At 38.9% G+C, this 20,527-nt stretch overlaps 1 protein-coding gene across 1 annotated transcript in view; it reads right to left on the bottom strand.

Moving 5' to 3' along the window:
- The window catches only part of GPC6 (glypican 6), a 792,969-nt gene that overhangs the window by 771,280 nt on the left and 1,162 nt on the right, over positions 1 to 20,527 (bottom strand). The gene's annotated exons all lie outside the window — the stretch shown is intronic.

Below are 20,527 nucleotides of genomic sequence, written 5' to 3'. Positions count from 1 at the left end.
GCAAATACAATTCTACAGAATTCATGTGTAAAACACGCAAAACCAAATTAAAGCCTCACATCTGAAGGGAAGGTACCACATGCCACTTCCCTCACCTCCACTTCCCTCCATGTGCTGCTCTACGCTGTTATGGAGCGCCTCTTCTCCTTCCTCATCCTCCTTATTTCCCATTTGCTTTCCTTTTCCTATAGCCAATGGGATTCCAAGTATATTTCTCTTTGGATCTGCCTTTTACTTGTCCCTAGTATCATACAGAAATACAAATTCAACCATCATTCACACCAATTCACAGAACTCTCCTATTTTTTTTTCCATCTGTTTCTGTTATGAGGAAAGCTTTTCAAACCAATATCTGCTCATGAACTGTAGCATAAGAAATAAACAGCAGTGATCACAATACCTGGTTCAGTATGTGTATTCCTATCATTTGTGTGGAGGATTTGAATCAGTAATAACTACCAACTTTCTGCAGGGAATGAGTAAGTGGATTTTTCATTTTTAAATAAACTATTTCCTTTCTCTACATATGCACAGCATGATGCCAAAAAAGAAGAACTCCAGGCTATTCTGCCTACCCGAGTTAGTAAAATAGCTGTACCTTGACCATGTGTTTTTTATATCACAATTATAAAGGCAAATTAGTCATGTACAAACAAGGTGGTACAGAATACCACCACTATTTAATGTTAATCCCAAAAAATAATGTAAGAATAATTTTGCTGATGCAGTACTTTTCACATCACATGGGTTCAGGTTATAATCATAATATGCTACCGTGTAAAATTATTTTTTTTTTTTACACAATTAAAAAACTTGTTTTCCTGTTTCTCTCCTAAATTTTGGATGCATTTGCTGTTACTAAAAACACAATTAACATAAAAAATGTCACCAAACAAAGTTCATGCCTGTTGGTGATGTGCAGGCCAGGAGGGGAGATTAAAGTAGCAGTAAGCAGATAGTTAGCCCTGTAGTGCCACACATTATGTGCTTGCACTGTCCTGATTTAGACTGAGGTTGCAACTGCCTTTGGTGTTCCACACTTTCAGGTAGCAATGGCTTACTTCATGAATTCTGAAACTGTCTCCTTTGGGTCATAAGCTCCACTTTATCCTTTTGGTAATAAAAAGAGAGAATTTTTACTTTTTTTTTTTTTTTTTGATTAAACTTTTTTCAAAGCTTATGTGTCTGCCTAAAACAATAAAAACCAAAGGTTTTGAAATTTCATATTAATTTTACATTTGGATTTGATTATGATGATTATTTTTCAGTGTTATTCAGCAGGATGAAAAAGCTATTGGCAATGCTAGATGTCTCTGCTCCAAACTTGGTGGAGGAATTATGAATTAATGGCATTAAAAATTGCCATGCTAATGAAAAAAAATAAATTTCCACTCCCCAAATACAGTATCATACTTTTTATCTTAAAAGTCAACATCATGGTAAATGGTAGATGAGCAGTGTTTTGCTTGGAGCTAGCTTATTTTCATGGCAATTTTGTCAGGGTTCAGTCTAGCAGACTGCTGGATTTTATTCCTGTATTCTGAAGTGGATTTTGACTTTTCTGACTACAGCAGAATGGCAAAGACAGTACCTTTTCAACACATCCCACCACTTCTGTCTTGCTACTGCTTTCTTCTTGTTTTTTCCTTTGTCTATATTCTTCCCAAAGTGCTGATGATTGAGAAGTAAAAATACATCTGCAGTGCTATTTGCTATTAATACTTCTCCCTCTTTCAAATGTGAGGAAAAAAAATATAATAAACCTCTCATTCCTAACATCTTTGTTTGATGTCCTGTCCAAAGTCAGACTGATCCCAACACCCTCTTCTACTCCACATAGCATTATTCTCCACAGTATATCAAAGTACCGCAGAAGGCGAGAGGTGCTGTTACTCAACATGAGTAAACACATTCTGCACAGAAGTGGTCAAGGGTGTTTTTAAGGTCAAATTCCTGACATTCTGTGAAGTTCAGAAACACACTCAGGTATGTGTGTATGCCAGGCCAGACAGCCTGGGGGTCCTGAGACGCAGGTCAGGTGGGACATCCCTACCTGGGCCACCCCACACCATTCGCAAGCGGGCTGCACGGCACGGCACATCACCTGCCTGCAGCCCTCAGAGCTGCCCCTTCTCTTGTGGGTACACGGAGATTTTAGCACATAACTTCTATGACCTCTGCTGTGACAGGAACATGGAGGGATGACTAGTGGTCTTCCCCTATCCCTTTTGAAAAAGGGTGAGAATTCACTGGGTTTAAGTGTCATGGTCTAAGAATAAAATACAGGGACTAATTATAGATGTATTGTAAAATCAGAGTTTGTAAACAAGATTCTAGTACTGATAAAATTTAAGCAAAACTGCTACAGTAACACACACACTAAAATTACAGGATATTACCTTAGTTATTGCTTCTCTTGTTCTGGCAAATACTGCTGGAATTGGTCTGTGTTCCTCTACTTTCACATAGCTCTGCAGAAACAAATTTGTGTGCGTCATGCTTTTGCTCCTCAATACTTTGTTCCTTCACAAACACTGAAGGGACTCCTCTTTTCCCCATATGCCCTAGGATAAAAAGTTTCTTACATATTGGTTTACCTACTGAGCAAATAATTAAAATCTCCCAAAATAGACAGTTCAGAAAAGAAAATTCCAGGCAAAGAAAGAAGTCCTGGCCCTATTAAAATCCAACAGTTTTGTCAGACTTTGGGAAAAATCAGCAGTGTATCCACCAGTCAAGAAGAGCTGCAATGATGGACCATATGCTCATATGATTTCTAAAATACAGATAAAACCAAGCTTGTGCCTGACAAGGTAAGAAAGACCTCCCAAAAAAGGCTGACAGAAAATGCACTGAAAGGAGGCTAAATCATGAATGTATGAAGACCACACTCAGTGATACTTCTTTTGAAGTAACTGCCAGATAAAACTACTGTTTGGAGTTGCAGAAGCAGAATATTACAATAATTTGAAAAAGGCGGGGCAGGGGGAGAACCAAAAAGCAACAGACTATTAGTAAAAGATTGAGCAACTGGAAAAAACTGACATGGAATGAAGCTTCTAGAGATTTACTGTCAGGTTATCTTTATAATAAAGGCAACACAAATTAAATACTAACTCCTGGCAAGGACAAATGAAACAATATAGGTGAAGGAACTCCAGTAAACTAGTCAGTGAAAATCAGAGGACACTGAGTCAGCTACTCCTTACTGCCCAAGGAGAATGATTTCTTGATGAGATTCTTGTATCTAATATGAGATCAAAAATAAGTCAGAGAAAGAAACTGTCTCCCCAGGATGATGTTCACATGAAATAGGGTAACTGTCTACAGAAGTAAAGGACTTCTTACAGGATGGGTGCAGAGGGAAGAGCATTTTGAGACTGTATCAATTCTTTTGAGATGTGCTAAGGGGGTTGTGGAGATGCTGAAAACTTATGAGAAGTTTATGGAAGGACCAAAGGAAGAGAAGGGGAAGAGTCTAAGGGCAGGGGCTTTCAGAAAGACATCACATGGGACTGATGCAATTGTTAGTCACTCAGGAACACATAGTCAAAGACACGTGGTAAATGTGTCATATTCATTTTTGAGCTTAGTATTAACTAAGCTCCTACCAAATGACTATAAAACTCTTAGTAACGGAGGTTTGATCCCAGTTTTATTTTTGGGATTTATGTCAATAAGGAGAGAATTCATTCTTAAAGTGAAAGCAAAAAAACAATCTCAGAAAGCCCTGTAATCCACCCAGCAGTATTCCACCAAATATCCAACTCCTCAGCCATGGTTATACCTATGTAACGGCACAAGAAATGCTTCTCTAGTTTCCTACATCTTCCTACATCACAATTCTGCAGCAAGCTGAATGGAGACATAATCCACTCTTCCCAGACTACTCTGCAGCATGCTTTCTCTGAAAATATCAGATATATTATTAGTTCTATGTCTGTGGTTGTTTTTCTCATTTTGTTGTTACAAAGATCCTCTGAAAATTGCTGTGTAAGTCCTGCGTGAATATAATGTCCTGAATGAATATAATGTCCTGAATGAATGCAAATATAATGGTGTTAATCACAAAGGAAAGATGTTCTCATTTGTTTAAACTGTTCCCTGAAATAATCTTGACAAAATGTTTTTGGTCTTGTTAAATTTTCATTTTAAGTACTTACTTCAGTTCATATTTATATACTGCTTAAATTGATGTTTGTGTTGTTTTTCATGCAAGAAGACATTTGAAGATGTAGGGAAACTCACTAGTGAAGGTCAGCAGTGTACAATCGATAGATTCATCATGTCAGGTATATAGAATTCATCAGAACTTAATTTCCTTAATCTTTATGATATTTGGAACACCCCTTGCATTTTGATGAGCGGCCCCTGGATTTCTTGAAAAGCAGACCAATTAAAAAAGAATGAACCTTTTTTTTTTAGAAACTGACTCATTACCCTCGTGGTTTCCAACAGCAACTTCGAGCTCAGTTTTATATCAAATTATTTGGTTGGACAGTAATACTTTTAAAACCTTATAAGGTGCTTTTGAAGTCAAGCTATTTCGCCTTGAAAAAATTTTAAAGCTGCTATTATTCCCACTGCCAAGTTTGTATCTAGGGTCAGAAAGCAAATAAAACTTCTAGTGGAAATAGACAGAACCCACCAGATATTCAGGATCTCTCTCTTCTACCTTAACCTTCATGGAACACCTTAGAAGGAGAATAGCTTCATCTTCACCAGAGAACACAGATTTCTGCTGCTGGCTCTCCATGGAATATTTTTTTGCTTGTTTTTACAGCATTATTCTTAAAAATACATATTTATAGGATGCAAATTGTTAAACCCTTTAGCAAGGGTCTATGAGGAACTGCTCTGCATTACTACCCACTCCCACTAACAAAAACATCTTTCAAGAATGCTTTCTGTTTCATGCACATATTTGAGGAAGAATCAACCCATTTTTGGAACTACAACCTACTAAAATTCACCCTTAACATTATCGACGTGCAATTCCAATAGTTACACCTGCTGCTTTTTCACAAAAGACTCATTCTTTCAGGAAACAGAAAACATTTCTATGTAGGCTCTCATGTCAACTCGGCATCAATTTTTGAGGATTCTGTCCAGCAGGAACAGGAAATAATACCTTCTGAGGCTGTGTGCTTGTCTGGAGCAAAACTGATATATCAAAAGGGACTGGGTCACCTGGGAATCCACGAGCTAAAGGGCCAGCAGCCACCCACACTGGGAACCATGTTAATCCAAATTGGCCCCTACAGAACCTCACATTTCAAGATGTAGATGCTTGTTTTCACTGTAGTATGTTCCTTTAGATACTTAAACAAAAAAGGCCTGCTACCGCTACTGACAAATCATAACAAGGTGACAGGAACACACAATTCATCGTACTTTGTCTAATTTAGGATATAATGGCAAAAGCAATGAGTTTCCCATCAAATCTCATGGAAGACTATGCCATATGCTTGTCAAACATCTTTTAGATTATTGCTGACTGCTTGCAATCTAGTATTTGATTACCAATAATTTAAATAACATTATCAGCACAGGAAGAAAATTGGAATTGTTTATATTCAACAAGAGGGAAAAAATAAGGGAAAAAAAAACCTTCCGCTGACCGATTTTCAAGTTGATTAAGTTTTTTATTAAGAAATGCTTCAAGATCAAATACCAATGCTAGCCTACTTCAAACTTAGCTTATGTTTAAATAAGTTTACTATAGACAGGGTGCTCCTTGGCAAAGAAAAATAATTTTTACAACCTGCTCTCAATCTGTTCTATTACAATACTTCTACTTTGCATGCAATAATTATTTCTTGGGCATAAACAGAGTGAAGAAATTATCTAGCTGAGTGCAGCCTACCCTCACCTCACAGAGGGGTTGCAGATCCAGATTGCTGATTTCAGTCTGTTTTCCACTAGCTACCTTACACAAAAATATTTATGCATTGGTTGGACTGGAGCTGGAGAGAATGTTTCAGTTCTTTCAAAACAGTGTCCTCCAATATGCTAACAAACAGGCACAAAAACAAACACCCTCTCTGGCTTAGTGAATATGCTATTATTTATTCACAGTGTAATCACTTTAAAAGGAAAGATCCCATGTATCCCTCCAAAGAGGGCCTTGAAGATGTTCTCCCGAAAAGTGAGGAGTGAGGACTCAACTCTCTCACTCATCAGCATCACTCTCAGCGCTTTTCTCCTAGGTTAGATTAATTGACTGATTACTCAGTTGTTGTGATTAACTCTCCTTGTGAGTTGTATCTTATAACCTTAAGTACCTATATGAAAACTATCCTGCAACACAGGAAGCTGTCTAAACATAAGGGGCCGTATCAGTAAATACAATGACGGCTTAACTCTTTGTGGAAGCAGTAAGTATTCCAGCAAACACAAGTATAGGTAAAAAATTAATTACCTGGGTTTTTTTTCTTCTTTTGAAATGTAGAGGTATTTATGTGTCTGTGTAGCATAAACAAAAAAATATTCTGGGCAGAACAGAAAAGAATGATTTAGAAAGAAAAGGAAGAAGTCTCCCACAAGCAAGTGAGAAAATATTCAGAATATATTTTTTAGCTTGCCTTTGCAAATTACCTCCTCACTGTTAAAAGGCATGCATGCAGCTCTTGTAAAATTAGACCGATCAAAATATTTTTTCAACAAAAATTTGTTTGAATATTGAGTTCCTGCTATATCTAACACAACTTAGTAAGTACCTTTGCTCCAAAGGGGTGCAAATTATTAGCACTTGCAGATCACAGCATGGTGAAATAAAAATGAGACAAATATTTGTGGTATAAATATTAGTAATTGTCCTGGTTGGGGCTGGCCTAGAGCTCCCGTTGGTCGGGCAGCGGGAGGAGCTGCAGCCCCCTGAGACCCCAGGGGCTCCCCAGGTCCCAGTGCCCTCACCTGTGTGCGGGGGCGGGGGGAGCACAGCTGGAGGGCTGGGCCCCGATTGGCCGATAGTCCATGTCACGTGACATTGCGCTCACTATATAAAGGCAGGAGAGGGCTGGGAGAGGCTGCCACTTCTGGGAGTGTGGCTGTGGGGCCTTTGTGTTGGGGATTGCTGGCTGGGAGCTGGTGGGAGGTGAGCAGCTGTATGGTACGTTACCAGTTGATACTGCTGTCACCGTATTGTTCTGTTACTATTTTTAAACTGTTTTATTCTCAACCTGTGAGTCTCCCTTTGCCCCTCCGATTCCCTCCCCATTCCCAAATTGGGGGGAGGGTGGGTGAGCGGCTGTGTGGCATTTAGCTGCTGAGTAGGCTCAAACCACAACAGTCCTTTTTGGTGCCCAACGTGGGGCATGAAGGGTTGAGATAATAACAGATTTGATCTGTGGGTACTATCAAGTTTGTTATAATGCCGACTGCCTGTCCTGTTATAATGTCATTTGCTTGGCTCCTAAAATCGTGGGGTTTGTTGCTGCAGTTGTGTTATACATCACATTACTTACCATATGTAGTCCCCATGTTGTTGCTTATTACCCGTGGGAATTGGATTAAGATTTTTGCCTTGCTGTATTATGTAACTCTAATTTATGGCATGATAAAATCTTTGGTCCTGGGAGTTATGGGGCACCTACTGGAGTGGGTTAGTAACTACACCCTCCACCTTTTCTCCTCGGAAAGCCCACCCAAGGGGGAGATACCTTTTTCCATCTTCCCCTTTTCCAAGCTACTTGCAAGTATACTTGAGAATGCTGAGGACTCTGAGTATCCATGGAATGCTCATATTAACGTTGTTGTCTTGTTTCTGGAAGCTGTAGTGTTCCTGAATGTGGTTCAGGTTCTGTTTCGGGTTAAACAACCGTTTCTGAATACCACCCAGAGGTCTACCCCAGGGTTGCAGAGTTATGAGTGGTTGGGAGTGTGGGGTAGCACGGGCAAGTACCTAGGACAGTGGGGATCTCCAATGTTTTGGAACTTCACCACTGAACAAGTGCGGGATCCTGAGAAATTAGTAAAATATTTAGAAAAGGTGTGCTGTCATCCTGACACCTCAAGAGAGATGCAGCTCATTGCAACATGCTGGGGCCTGGCCCATGCCTACTGAACCCTGCTTGCCACCATGCAGTATCCTCAAAAGGAAGATGTCTCTGCATCTGCGAGCAAAACAACCAGCACTGCAACCAGTCTGACACCCCCACCAGGCACTGCAGCCACTCCAACTCAGGCGACAGACACTGCAGCCAATCCGACCCCTACGATAAGCACTGCGGGTGAACTGGAGCATCAATCCACAACAGTAATGTTTATAAATCTGCCTTTCGTATGAGAGCATCAAAAATATAAATATCTATTAATCAGAAAACGTGGCTGATAGCTGTTACTATCATCTTCCCAAGATGCTTATTGTTGAAAATGGTAAATAACACATCTCATATTTGCTAATTTAAATCAATTAAGACTGTACCTCTATATCTCTATATTGAATTAACACAAAGGTAAAGAAATTCTAAGTACCATTTTGAGAAGTTTTAATCTACTGTATCAGTCCTTTCTGCATGACTCATCTGAACAATCATTGCATGCAACAGTTTGAACAGTTCCCAACTTCAGGAAAGCCACAGAATGAAACAAAAAGATTAGGACTTATGTATCAGCCATTAATATGATGACGATCTTAATTTGCCAACTCCATTAGTCTTTCTAGAAAGGTTTATTGCCTGTGCTGTACAATAATTGTAATAATGACGTCGAAAAGACTATTAAAATATAACCTAAAAGTATATAAATCAATAGCAGTTACACATATGAATCTTTAGCCCAACTGAAGTTTATGGACCCACATCAGATTTGTTCAGTATTACAGACTGAAATCTGGATGAATCTGCTTTTAACTATAGAATTTTCTTCATCTTGAGTTTGATTTTTGCTGGTGTTTCAGCTAAAAAGGACAGGGAAATTCTGTAGAGTTTCCTCTTCTGTCAAAAGTAGATTTACCTTGAGTGGTCTATTAGGCATGAAGGTAATGGCAGTGACCATCCTGTCATCAAAAAAATGGAAATTACAATACTTGAAGAAAAAGCTAACAATGAAAGGAAAACTATGCAAGTCTTAAAAAGAAAATTTGACATCCCTTATAATCCAAAAATTATCCACAGTGTTATAATAAACCTTGGAAAAAAGCTGTCTGATATATGATACAATTTCAGCAGACCTTTTGAACCTAAAGGGCTGTTCGGGTACATGGGTACATGAATGTATATACATATGATGACACACTCTGGACATAATACTTCTGTGCATTCTTCTCAGTTGAAGAGAAGTCATTAGTCTCTTGGGCAAATAGTGACAGAAAAGCAATTTAAACCCATTCATCAGATATGAAAAAGCCTCACTCGAGCAATGATCTGTATTTATGTGTTTAAGTATTTGACAGCAACCAGATTTTGGTATATAAAGTGCAAAGAGCTTGTGGTTTGGACAGTTTCTATACTGAGCATAGATTGTGCTCTAGACAATGATTTACAGTGTCCAGCTGGAGCTGCTTTAAAAAGCAAACTCAGACTCTAAATTACTAATTAACAAGGTACAAAGATGCTTTCACAAAGGATCTATCAATTATTGTAGTAATCTCAGTGGGATATGGAGCTGGTGTCCTTTCAAAGGACAATTAAAAAATTAAGCAGCATATTTATTTGTACTTCATTTCTTGTTTATGTAATAGAAAAAGCTTTAACAGTATGTACATAACTATGACATTATGACTGTGTAAGTCTCGTGAAGAAATACTGGCATAAATATAAAATGGAATCTTCTTGCAGACAGGACCGTCCCTTTTTTTTTATTTCTTCAGTGCTTCACACAACTAAATTGTAATTTTGAATGTTGATCATTTACTGCTCTACTTACTTTTGTAAAAAAACCTGCAATTAATTCTCAATCAAATTCTGCCATCAGCTGCATTCAATAGAGATAGACAGGCAGAAATCAAGTTCAGGTGCTTTTAATTCAAAAAACTAGTAACAGAAGTGTGCGTGTGCCCCACAACCAATCTGATTACAGTCAGTTCAGACATGGCTTTTCGTATGCTGTTTCAGTAATTAAAGAAGAAAGAGGCTTTGGAGTTCTCAGTTAAAGAATGGTATGGGACTTCTGAACATCAGCATTAAGAACAAGCTAATCACTATTTCAGCGTTCGATTTCAGGAAGCCATTTCTGGGACTCCTTTCACTTCATCAGCCATGCTACATTGCAAAGACAGGTGTTTGTATTTAATCAATGCATTTTAGTTATGTTCCAGGTATTCAATTAACAGTGCTCATTGCCAGCCCATAACCAGCATGACAGACCATCTTGGAACAGTAGCGGTCAAGGAATATTGCTTCTGGCTTTTCACCAATTCAATAAATAAACCTCCCCTGTGCCACTCTTCTAAATACCTTCATTTTTAAATTAGGTTTTGATTTTCTGCTCCGAAACACCTAAATCTCTGTTGAGCCAACAAAACCTACTTTGCAATTTTAATTAGTATGGTCTGTCTTCCCTGCTTATTTCTGCAGCTGGACTGCTAGAAGAGGATAGACTAGTTCACAAAATAAAAAAAAGAATATTTTTATTAAGGAAGTTTCTACTCTGAGTCAGCTTTGGCATCTTCTTTTACATTTTTGAAACTGCTTTAAACATATTCATGTTAAGCAAAGTTTGGAGCAGGTAAGAATACTGCAAATTGTAATGACTCTAACTGGTTAAAGAGAATATGATCTGAGTCAGAAACTGTTCAAGAGGTATTTTCCATATTTCTCTACAACACAGATAATGCTGACAGACAAAATGATATATAGATATTTTCATCCAAGGAATCTAAATTGTTCATATGCAGTATTATCTTATAGATTGAAGTTGTAAAGCCAAAAGCTAATATCAGAGAAATAAATATTTATATTATGTGTTTATGCTGTGAATCAATTTTGTGTAACTAAATAAGATGCAGTCACTGTTTGTACTTACAGCTCCTTTCTCTGTGAAACATGATGTCAGTTTAAGAGAAAAGATGGAAAATACATCAGGTTTAGTCACTGGATACTGGGTGCTCATCATCCTTTGCCTTTGATTTCTCACTGCATTGTTTAAGCTTCTTAAGGACAAGCACACATTTAAAAATGATAGTACTCAGAAATTAAAAGACATTTAAAAATTGTGAATCAGCTTCTGAAGTCTGCTGACTAATGACTGGATACTTATGACATGAAAAGAAGCATCCTGCCATTGCTTTTAACAACTTAAATTTCAACACTACTATGTGAGCAATTTTATTTTATATGTCAAAGCTGCATATAGCTGGGAATGGGTACCCTCAGGTGTATAAAAGATTTGAAACATGAAAACAACAATAAATAGCAGTGTATAAACTTTTGGTCTAATAATCCAAACCATCTGCCTCATAAACCCCAAATTTAAATGTGCCATAAAATCAGCAGACACCCACTAAACTGACCATATTAACTATCTGTTGTGGTCTAACCCCAACTGGCAACTAAGCACCACGCAGCCGCTTGTTCACTCCTCTTACCTCCAGTGGGATGGGGAGAAGAATAGAAAAGAAAAAAAGTAAAACTCATGAGTTATGAACAGTTTAATAATTAAAATAAAATATAATAATATTAATGAAAAGGGAGATAACAAAAAGAGAGAGAAATAAAAAACAAGACGGATCAGTGATGCACAATGCAATTGCTCACCACCCACTGACTGATGCCCAGCCAGTCCCCTGGCCAACTCCCCCCAATTTATATACTGAGCATGACATCCCATGGTATGGAATAGCCCTTTGGCTAGTTCAGGCCTGTTGTCCTGGCTGTGCTCCCTCCCAGCTTCTTGTTGACCACCTTGCTCACAGAGGATGGAAAACTGCGAAACCCCTTGATTTAGGATAATCGCTAATTGAATGCAACTAAAACATCAGTGTGTTATCAACATTATTCTCGTACTAAATCCAAAATACAGCACTGTACCAGCTAATAAGAAGAAAATTAACTCTGTCCTAAACAAAATCAGGACACTATCACACTTGATTGACATGATAAGAAGCAGAGATCCCCAAGGTAGTGAAGCACTCTCAGCATAACCCCTCATCCCAGGCAGATGTTCAGCTGCTTCAGTTTTGGAGAACAGATGACTTTGCTAGTATGGCTTGTCAAATTTTGGTGATGCCATTATAAAGTCAAGTCCAAAAGCGGGGATGATAGCCAAGAATGCTCAGGTGCTGGTAGTTTCTTCTCAATTATACTGTATAAGTACTGCCGCATTGCATTTTGCTTCCCCATGAGAAAAGACGGACAGTCTTCCTCTTGTAGTTTCATGATAATTGTAAGAAAGACATCTACCTGAAAGCCACCATCAAATGGTGAGCCCCACTTTCTCATCATGAGTTTAGGCACACATTCCCACATACTGTTGTCTTGAGTAATTTCACGACATTTTTTGGTGGTGTAGCTATCAGATCAGCTTGCTAGTCCAGGTCGGTGTGTCAGACGGCTAGACCAGGTGCAAGGGAAGCAGCCTGAAGCCCAAACAGGGAACATTCAACTTCACTGACAGTCAATGCCGATGCAGTGGGGTGACGTGTAAATGAAAACATATTTCAGTTGTCTGGACCCAAGCCTTTTACAACTTTTTTTGGGTTTAAAAGAAGTATAAGACAGAAACTCATAGTTTGCTCTCTCAGGTTATGGAACATAGTTACGTAAAATGATGATGAGAGACAGAACCATGTAAAAGCTGCATTGTTCTCTCTGGAATGAGACAATTACATATTAGATACTGAGCTTGAATTATTGAGAACTGCCCACTTAGCAAAGCAACAAGCTCTGAAGGAACCATTCAACAACAGAAACACCAATACATCTTGAGGGGAACTTTTTCCATTTTGGAGCATGATCAGTCAGGTTGCCACAATCTGTTTGAGATGAGATATTTAACCACTTAGATAGCGAGAGAAGGGAGAAATCTACAAACCATATGGACGAAGAGCAAGCAGGACATTGAAAGAAAAAGCAATGGAGCATCTCTGCTCCCTCCTTCCTTCTTTGCATACTGTTCATCCAAATCCTTGCAGGAAAGCATGAGAGCACTTTTCCAGTCTTTTTCCCTTCTCCTAATGCTTTAACTGTGCTAAAGGTCTCCATACTTAACACCATGAATACAATTTGACTCGAGCAATGAAAGTACTCCCATTCGTGTTTCATTCATTTCCCAATAACAGTCCCTTCACCAATCCATCTTACCCTATATTCCCTGCCCAGTTCTTAGTCATTTTTTTGCTGGCCTCATCACCTCCATCTAGATCTGTGTATTTGGACTCCAAAGACACACACTGCTACTTTCACAAAAGACAATCCAAAACTAAAACACATATCAATGTGGCATCTCCTGGGCAAGAGAAATGGTTCTTCTGGATTTAAATGCTGCAACCATAAATACCAATATTTTATCCAACATGTTACCTCTATTACTTGATTGGAATCACCAGAAAAGAATGAAAGTTAGATGACAGCAGATCAAACAGAAACATTTCCTGGATAGGAAACTGAATCCTGAATTTAAAATAACATACAGAAAATGTACACAGGACCTGAGGGGAGCCTCCTTGGCTGTGACCATCAGTCAGCACCATTGGACTTTTGGCAGAGTAACTGTGCATAAAGATCCTTTCCCTAGTATTATCCTTCACTTCTTAAAAAATAATTCTGTTTAAGAAAGACATTTTAATCTCCTGTATTAATTACTGCTTATAGACTCTCAAAGGAAAACTCTGAGGTCATAAGGGATACTGTAACTCAAAAGCCAACCGCTGACATATGACATGAGAACTGTAGTGAGGCATTCACAGACTGTATTTTGCCAGATCTGGAGTACTTCTACATACCTCCATAGTTCTCACAAGCAGAGCAGTATCCATGTACATGCTCACACTACACCATACTACAGTCTGATACCCAGATGTGCAAAAGCCTCATCCCATGCATTGACTTCCCTCCAAGAAAAACTCGGATAAAAGTCAGACAGGTGTCCCCATAGTCTCTAGTATTTTAGAAATTCAATACACAAGTCAGAGGGACATGGCCAAAAATATCAGAGAAATATGTGGCTACCATCATTGACATGGCAAGAGCTACAGCTACAGAGACTGACAAAGAATCTGTTTCTGGCAACAGAGAGGTCTAGCTTTTGACTTAGAGGGCAGGTTACATTAGCTACTGTTTAGTCAAGCAGCAGGCTTGAACTAATTGGACTCGCTAAACAGGGTAGGATTAGCATGGCTGATTTAGCCTTTGATATTTCTGACATATATGAACTGAGCCCTGTGTAGTTTTTTATTGTGCATATGTTTTTATTCATGTGTGTTTGCACATACATTTTTCAGACTGGGCCCATAAAAAAAAAGTTTCATCTTGGTTTGCAAATACTTATCCTGGTAATGTGCAGCTTCTCTAACTCATTGCTTAAATGGGAGTCCGAGGCCACTTCAGGTAAAAGCCATGATTTTACCCCTGCACACACACACATGCACACGTACAGCTATGACTGTGCTATTCTGTAAACGTACTTAATTTAATGTAACAGCCCATCAAGGCACCTTTTAAAAGCAGTCAAGACTTCCACTTATTTCAGGAGATTTGCCCTGCTATTTTAAACCCAACAAGTCAGCGAGCAGGTCCAAGGCTACATTGTTAGTCGAGCCTCTGTAGAAATGCTTTTTGCAGGAGGAATAAAAAAACCCAGCTTAGGATGCTCAGTACCCTTTACATCTGCTGCTCAGCTGGAGACACGGTTAAAAGGCCATTAGAAGCGCAAGGTGACAGACCTCGCAGGCTAAGCAAGCCGGAGACCAATTTGCTGTTTGCATTTGAAGTATCAGCCCTCGCTGCTTCTTTTTGACGGATCACAAGCAGCTCCTGTCCCGAGCCCTGAAGATCAAGGGCAGGACAGGCAGCCGGCAGGTCTCCATCCCGGGGCTGGCGCTGTGCTGTAGAGCCTCCTCCTGGGCACCCAGGTTTCTACAGCAGGCTGGTGGGACGCAAACCCTCCCAGCACTATTAATAACCCCTGTCTTTGCTCACCGGAGACTCGCTCCACCGGGCGTAACAGTAGGGCCCGAATTGCTGCTGCCCTTGCAGTCAGCAGCAGCTCAGGTGCCTCTTTCGCGGCACCTGCCTTCAAATCCCGTGTGTCCTCTGTGTTTTGCAATCGCTCAACACAAACAAGTACCGTTGTTTTGCTTTGCAGGAAGGAAAAGGTCACGTTAGCCGAAAGAGGCTCATCGGAGAGAGCTGGTGGTCTTTGTGACGGACTCCTATAACAAGAGCTAAAAAACTTCTTGTTAGGGAAGCTTATTTTTTGCATGTGTGCAGGAGCTCTGGAGCAGTAAGTAGTGAAGAAATCAAACCTTAGTTTCAGTAGGTTTTAGGCTGTTTTTTACATACAGAGGAATAAAGTGTGAAGAATTTTACCAGGCATATGTTTTCCTGCCATCTGCAACACATTTTAAATTCCTTTTGCATCTTGTAATGTATTCTCTCTGTTTAGCATAATAACTATTCTGCCTTTAAACACCAACCTTTATATGCTGTTCTTAGGAATTTGTGGAGAAGTGTTAATTCTTTTACACATATTTAAGCTGCTAAAATAATTATGCCTGGTAGTATGAACAGTCAAAACCACAGAACGAAGGTTCCCTTCCCAGGGAGATAGCACCCATTAACCAGGTACGAAGGGGAGCATACAGTCATAGTTCATTGAAAACGTAATTTCATTTTGCTAGTAATGGGAGTGCTGATACTTTGATACCATAATGGAGTTTTAAGCACCATGCTTGTTATTTCAACTAGAAACTTTAATGTAATTATGCATTTTTACTTTACTAAGCAGAAAGGAAGATTAGTATGCATAGTTTCTTACATGTATGGTGGGGAATAAGAACAGAGATCTCCGAGTGATACTGCAAGATGCTCAAGTCATTCAAAAGAAATGGCAGGTGGTAATTTTAAAGACAAATTACCCAGAAAAGCTTTTATTGTTGATCACTTGTTATAAGATTTGCCATTTGCAAGTAATTGTACATTCAGCTGAAACTGACCTTTTATGAGAGCCAAGTGGTAATATAAATGAAATGAATACATTCTTTATTGCAGTAATATAAAATGAATGGCCTGAGCTTTTAACATAGTGCTTGACCTCTCTGGTGTCTGAACACCACCTAATCTCAGGAGTATTTCACAGTAGCATATGATGAAATAAGTACTGATACAGCATTAGAACAGTTTAACACATTAGCACTTAGAAGCATAGAAAATATTATAGCTTTAGGTATGCTTTTTGATTATAAATCAGAGTGACAACAGAAAGAAAAGGGATGATTAGAGTACAATATGCTGAAATTCATCATTACACTAATTATTAAAGCGTTGCCTTTTCTATTTTAAAGTCCCTCTACCCAAGATACTCTACCATAAAGTCACATCGGGAAACTCCAGATGCTGAGATTTAAAACTGTCAGTCAAAAATTAATTATTTATAAGCTTTAAAAACATGCTATTTCTCCTCAAAGACCCCGATCTTACAAACAGCAGCTTTAGGTTTAAACGTGCATATATAAATTGTATTCCCTTTAACGGCATCAGTCACATACAAACCAATAAACATGCACAAAAGCGATGGCAAAGCCAGGTCTTAGAAAAGCTGTACTTCCTCCTACCTAAATGCATACACCGGTTTATTAGCATGCACCATGCACTCACAAGGGGAAAATAAGGGAGGTTGCAATGGGAGGTGACCAGAGAGTCTCGATGCTGCAGTTACTGATATCGCAAACAGAGGTGAGCAGTAGTCACACACCATGTGGAGGATACTACTACAGCAGTGCTAAAACAAGAAAAGTACAAAGTTTACATGAAATTCCATGTCCATCTTCATTGTCATCACTGAGATCAGGAGTGAATTAATATCTAATGGTCCAATTCAGATTTCACAAATTTGCATTGCTTATACTATTGATTTCAGTAAGGCTATTCCTGTTTTTACACTCCTGAGACAACCACACGAGGTGCCTGTGAATGCCCATTTGCCCCCTGGTCTATAGGCACTTTCTTCACACAACTCAGTGACAGCAGTAGAGAAACAGTAAAAAGCGGCATTAATTAACAAGTGCTTCGATACAGATTCGGTCAGGAGGATTTTCCACTGTTCTGTCAATCTTTCATTACATTTTAGAGCTACTTAAAGGAAAGCAAAACATTCAGAAAGAGTATCTTGGGAACATCTGACATGGACTAATAGCTCAATTGCATGAGTGACTACTGAGCTTATTTTTATTATTATTATTATTATTATTAACATCTTTGAGCTACAAGCAACTGTGTTATGTTTGCTAGCTTTCTTCATTCAATGCCTCTGTATTATGCCAGTATGAAGCCCATTCATCAAAGCACAATTTCAAGTGACTCCTGACCTTCAAAATGAAGGGTTTGCTTCTGCTTTCATTTCAGTTACTTTCACTACGGTGTCTCTGTGTTGCCAGAGTCTCACCTCGTTCATCATCTGCACAGGAGAACAAAGCTCACCAACTTCTTACACAATATTTAGAATTCAACATCTTTACAGCTGGACGCTTTACCAGAACACTTCTTGTCTTTCTCTACATACACTATTATTCAGCATCTAATAAAACCAAACCAAACAAACAAAAAAAAACAACAAAAACAACAACAACAAACCCAAACAAGACTACAACCCACAAAACCCCCATACCCTACACCTTTCAAAATCTCTAGATCAGCTAGAAGTGGAAAGGCAGAAATCAGACACATCAATTACTTTTAAACAGTCAGACATTCACTTTCATTCAGAAAACTTTGAGACAAGGACACGCTCCACCTTCAACTTCGATGTTTCATTTTCATGTCTTCCCCTAAGATGCTGTAAGTCATTGAAATCATGGTTGGAGTTTAAACAAGTATTGCTAGCAACTATGTGCTGTGATTTTTCTCTTTCGTATTGACTTTCAAGTGACAGATTTTCCTACAGCAAAACATTTCCTGCAAAGTCCTCAAGAGCTCCACTCAGTGCTCGTGAGTGGTGGGTCATGGCAGTGCGAGTCTGACAGTTCAACTCTTCTTCACAGGCAGGAGACTCCACGGCAGCTCTACATGAGGGCAGATTTTACAAGGACAGCCCAGCACACACCACAGGCTACTGCTACCCACGCTGCTTGTTGCTGATGCACAGAATCAAGCCCGCAGCAGCGTATTACATACACTTAAAACTTTCTTCTTCATGCCACTCCCAGCCAAAGTTCTTCTATTGAGGATTCACTTTGACAAACTATGTTGGAAAACAACTTTATATGCTGTACTCCAATGTAGGTCACAGCACCAGAATTTGGTGATCAGACAAGATGTCAGATGCAGCAGGATGATTACACGTACTATATAATTACACTGAACAATTCAGCATTGTAAAAGCATAGCAGACAACTGTAATCACATTATTACCAACTTCAACACATTTCACATGCAACAAAATACTGTAGAAAAACCTTGCCTTACAGCAAAAAAACTGACAGCTTTTTAAATCTGTAACTTCTACCTTCTCCATTCAAAAGTGAGTGCCAGTATAAATAATTTTTCAAAAGTTATCTAACAAGTCTGGCTTTGTAGCTCCATTCAACAGAGAGGTACCTTTGTATACATAGCCTTTCTAATTTAAACAGATTCTTCGACTCTTTGCATCGGTCCATACATACCACCTCTTCAGTTTATCAAGTTTCAACAGTCCTAGCTAGAAAGTAGCTTTTAAACAAATGACAAATGAAAACATATGACTACCGTTAAATCAAAACACATAAACCATACTGCGTATTGTTATTTTCCATCATATTATCAAGACATTGATGCAAAATCTTTTGAAAACACAATGTTTCTTCAGAAATAAGACTGTAATTAAAGTTCTTTGAAGTCTTTAAAACAGCCATCTGACAGACCACACTTTCATAACAGTAAAAAATTGCTTCCTTAACCAAGTCAGTATGGTGGAAAAAAAAAGAACAGAATAAAAAAAGAAAAAAAAAAAAAAAAAAAAGAAATCATTCTGAAACCTGTTACGTTGATTGCTTTAATTAAACTTCCAACATTGCACCGGCTTGCAAATGCATAGCTTTCACATTAACAAGAGCATACGCTGTATGAACAGTTACTACACAACGTCTCAGCACCATAACAAGAAGAGCATACTCCAAAACACACCTTAAAGCAATCCTAGTCCAACAACCGAGTAACATGAATAGCTACACACAGAACTGCTCAGAAGTTAATACACCAACTAATAGCAAGGCAGATAAACCACAATGAAAACAGAAAACTTGTAATAGGAAGCTCAGAAAAAATAACTCATACTTGCATAAAGCATGTACTCCTTAACCATAAAGGTAGATGCTACTTATGGAGCTTAGCAAGAAACTGCAGAGTAATTTTGAACTACCATTAAGTATTTAACTACCATGAGTCTTTCTGTACTGATACACGTTAACAGAAACTTGCAAATACTGAGATTACTTAAAAATTGTGTGACAACTTTGCACTGTACGTTCAGAAAATAAATGAGACGATAAAACTTCTCCATGAGCTCAAAGCAACAAGTGTTTCCCCAAAGTTACTAGAAGTCTGAAATTCACAGGAATTTTTTTTTATTTTTTTTTTATTTTTTTTTAATGAGACAGGGCATATCTTACCACTCTGTCTCCAAGCTGATGGAGTAACAGTGAGCGAAGGGAAAGCATGGCTACATATTCGAAGGATCTGTGGCTCACAGGAGAGATTTCATGATTTGATATAACCGATGAGGAACCTGAAGAGAATTTTTTTAAAAAGAGCACAGGAACACCAGAGAATTGGTGAACCTGAGGGACAAAGGTGTCTGTGGAATAGTTACCCCCACAGGCCCTTTACTCTCCTGCCTTAAGGGCCCCAAAGCACGTCAGCGGGCCAGACGTGTGTGTCCGAAGGCACCGAGGTGGCTATGCAGAGATCTGGTCTGTTCCGCACTGGCAGCGTGGAACAACCTTCCCCATATTTTTGTGAACTACATCCTCACCGTCCTGAGTTTTTCAACACTCATCATTCCTCATGTAAAGTGCTAAATACTGCACAGTGAATAACTGCAGCTTTATTTCACCTCAAGGAAGATAAATCTACTGCTTCCAACTTTAAAAAGGAAGCAAGCAAACCGAGGGGCATCTAATTCACTCCACAAACAGCAGAACACAACAGCAAAGTACCAGTGGCAAAACAGAAATCTTTCTTGAGGGCTCAAGCAGTCCAATTTAAGCAGCCCAAGATCATGCCTTCCCATATCATTTCTCTCTTTTTGTCGTGCTTTCTGATTGCTAAAGGATTATCTGCCCCAGACATATTTTTATTCATTCAGCCCCAAAGACGCAATAGGGACAAGGTTGTAGGGAAAAGCAGGAAAATAAAATTGCAACAAGAAAACAACCCCAACACCTTCGCAGGCAGAC

Source organism: Tyto alba, unplaced genomic scaffold (assembly GCF_018691265.1).
Source record: "Tyto alba isolate M040663 unplaced genomic scaffold, T.alba_DEE_v4.0 Super-Scaffold_45, whole genome shotgun sequence".
NCBI lineage: Eukaryota > Metazoa > Chordata > Aves > Strigiformes > Tytonidae > Tyto > Tyto alba.
The sequence above is the reverse complement of the archived record's forward strand: the minus strand, read 5'-3'. Positions and strand labels throughout refer to the sequence as shown.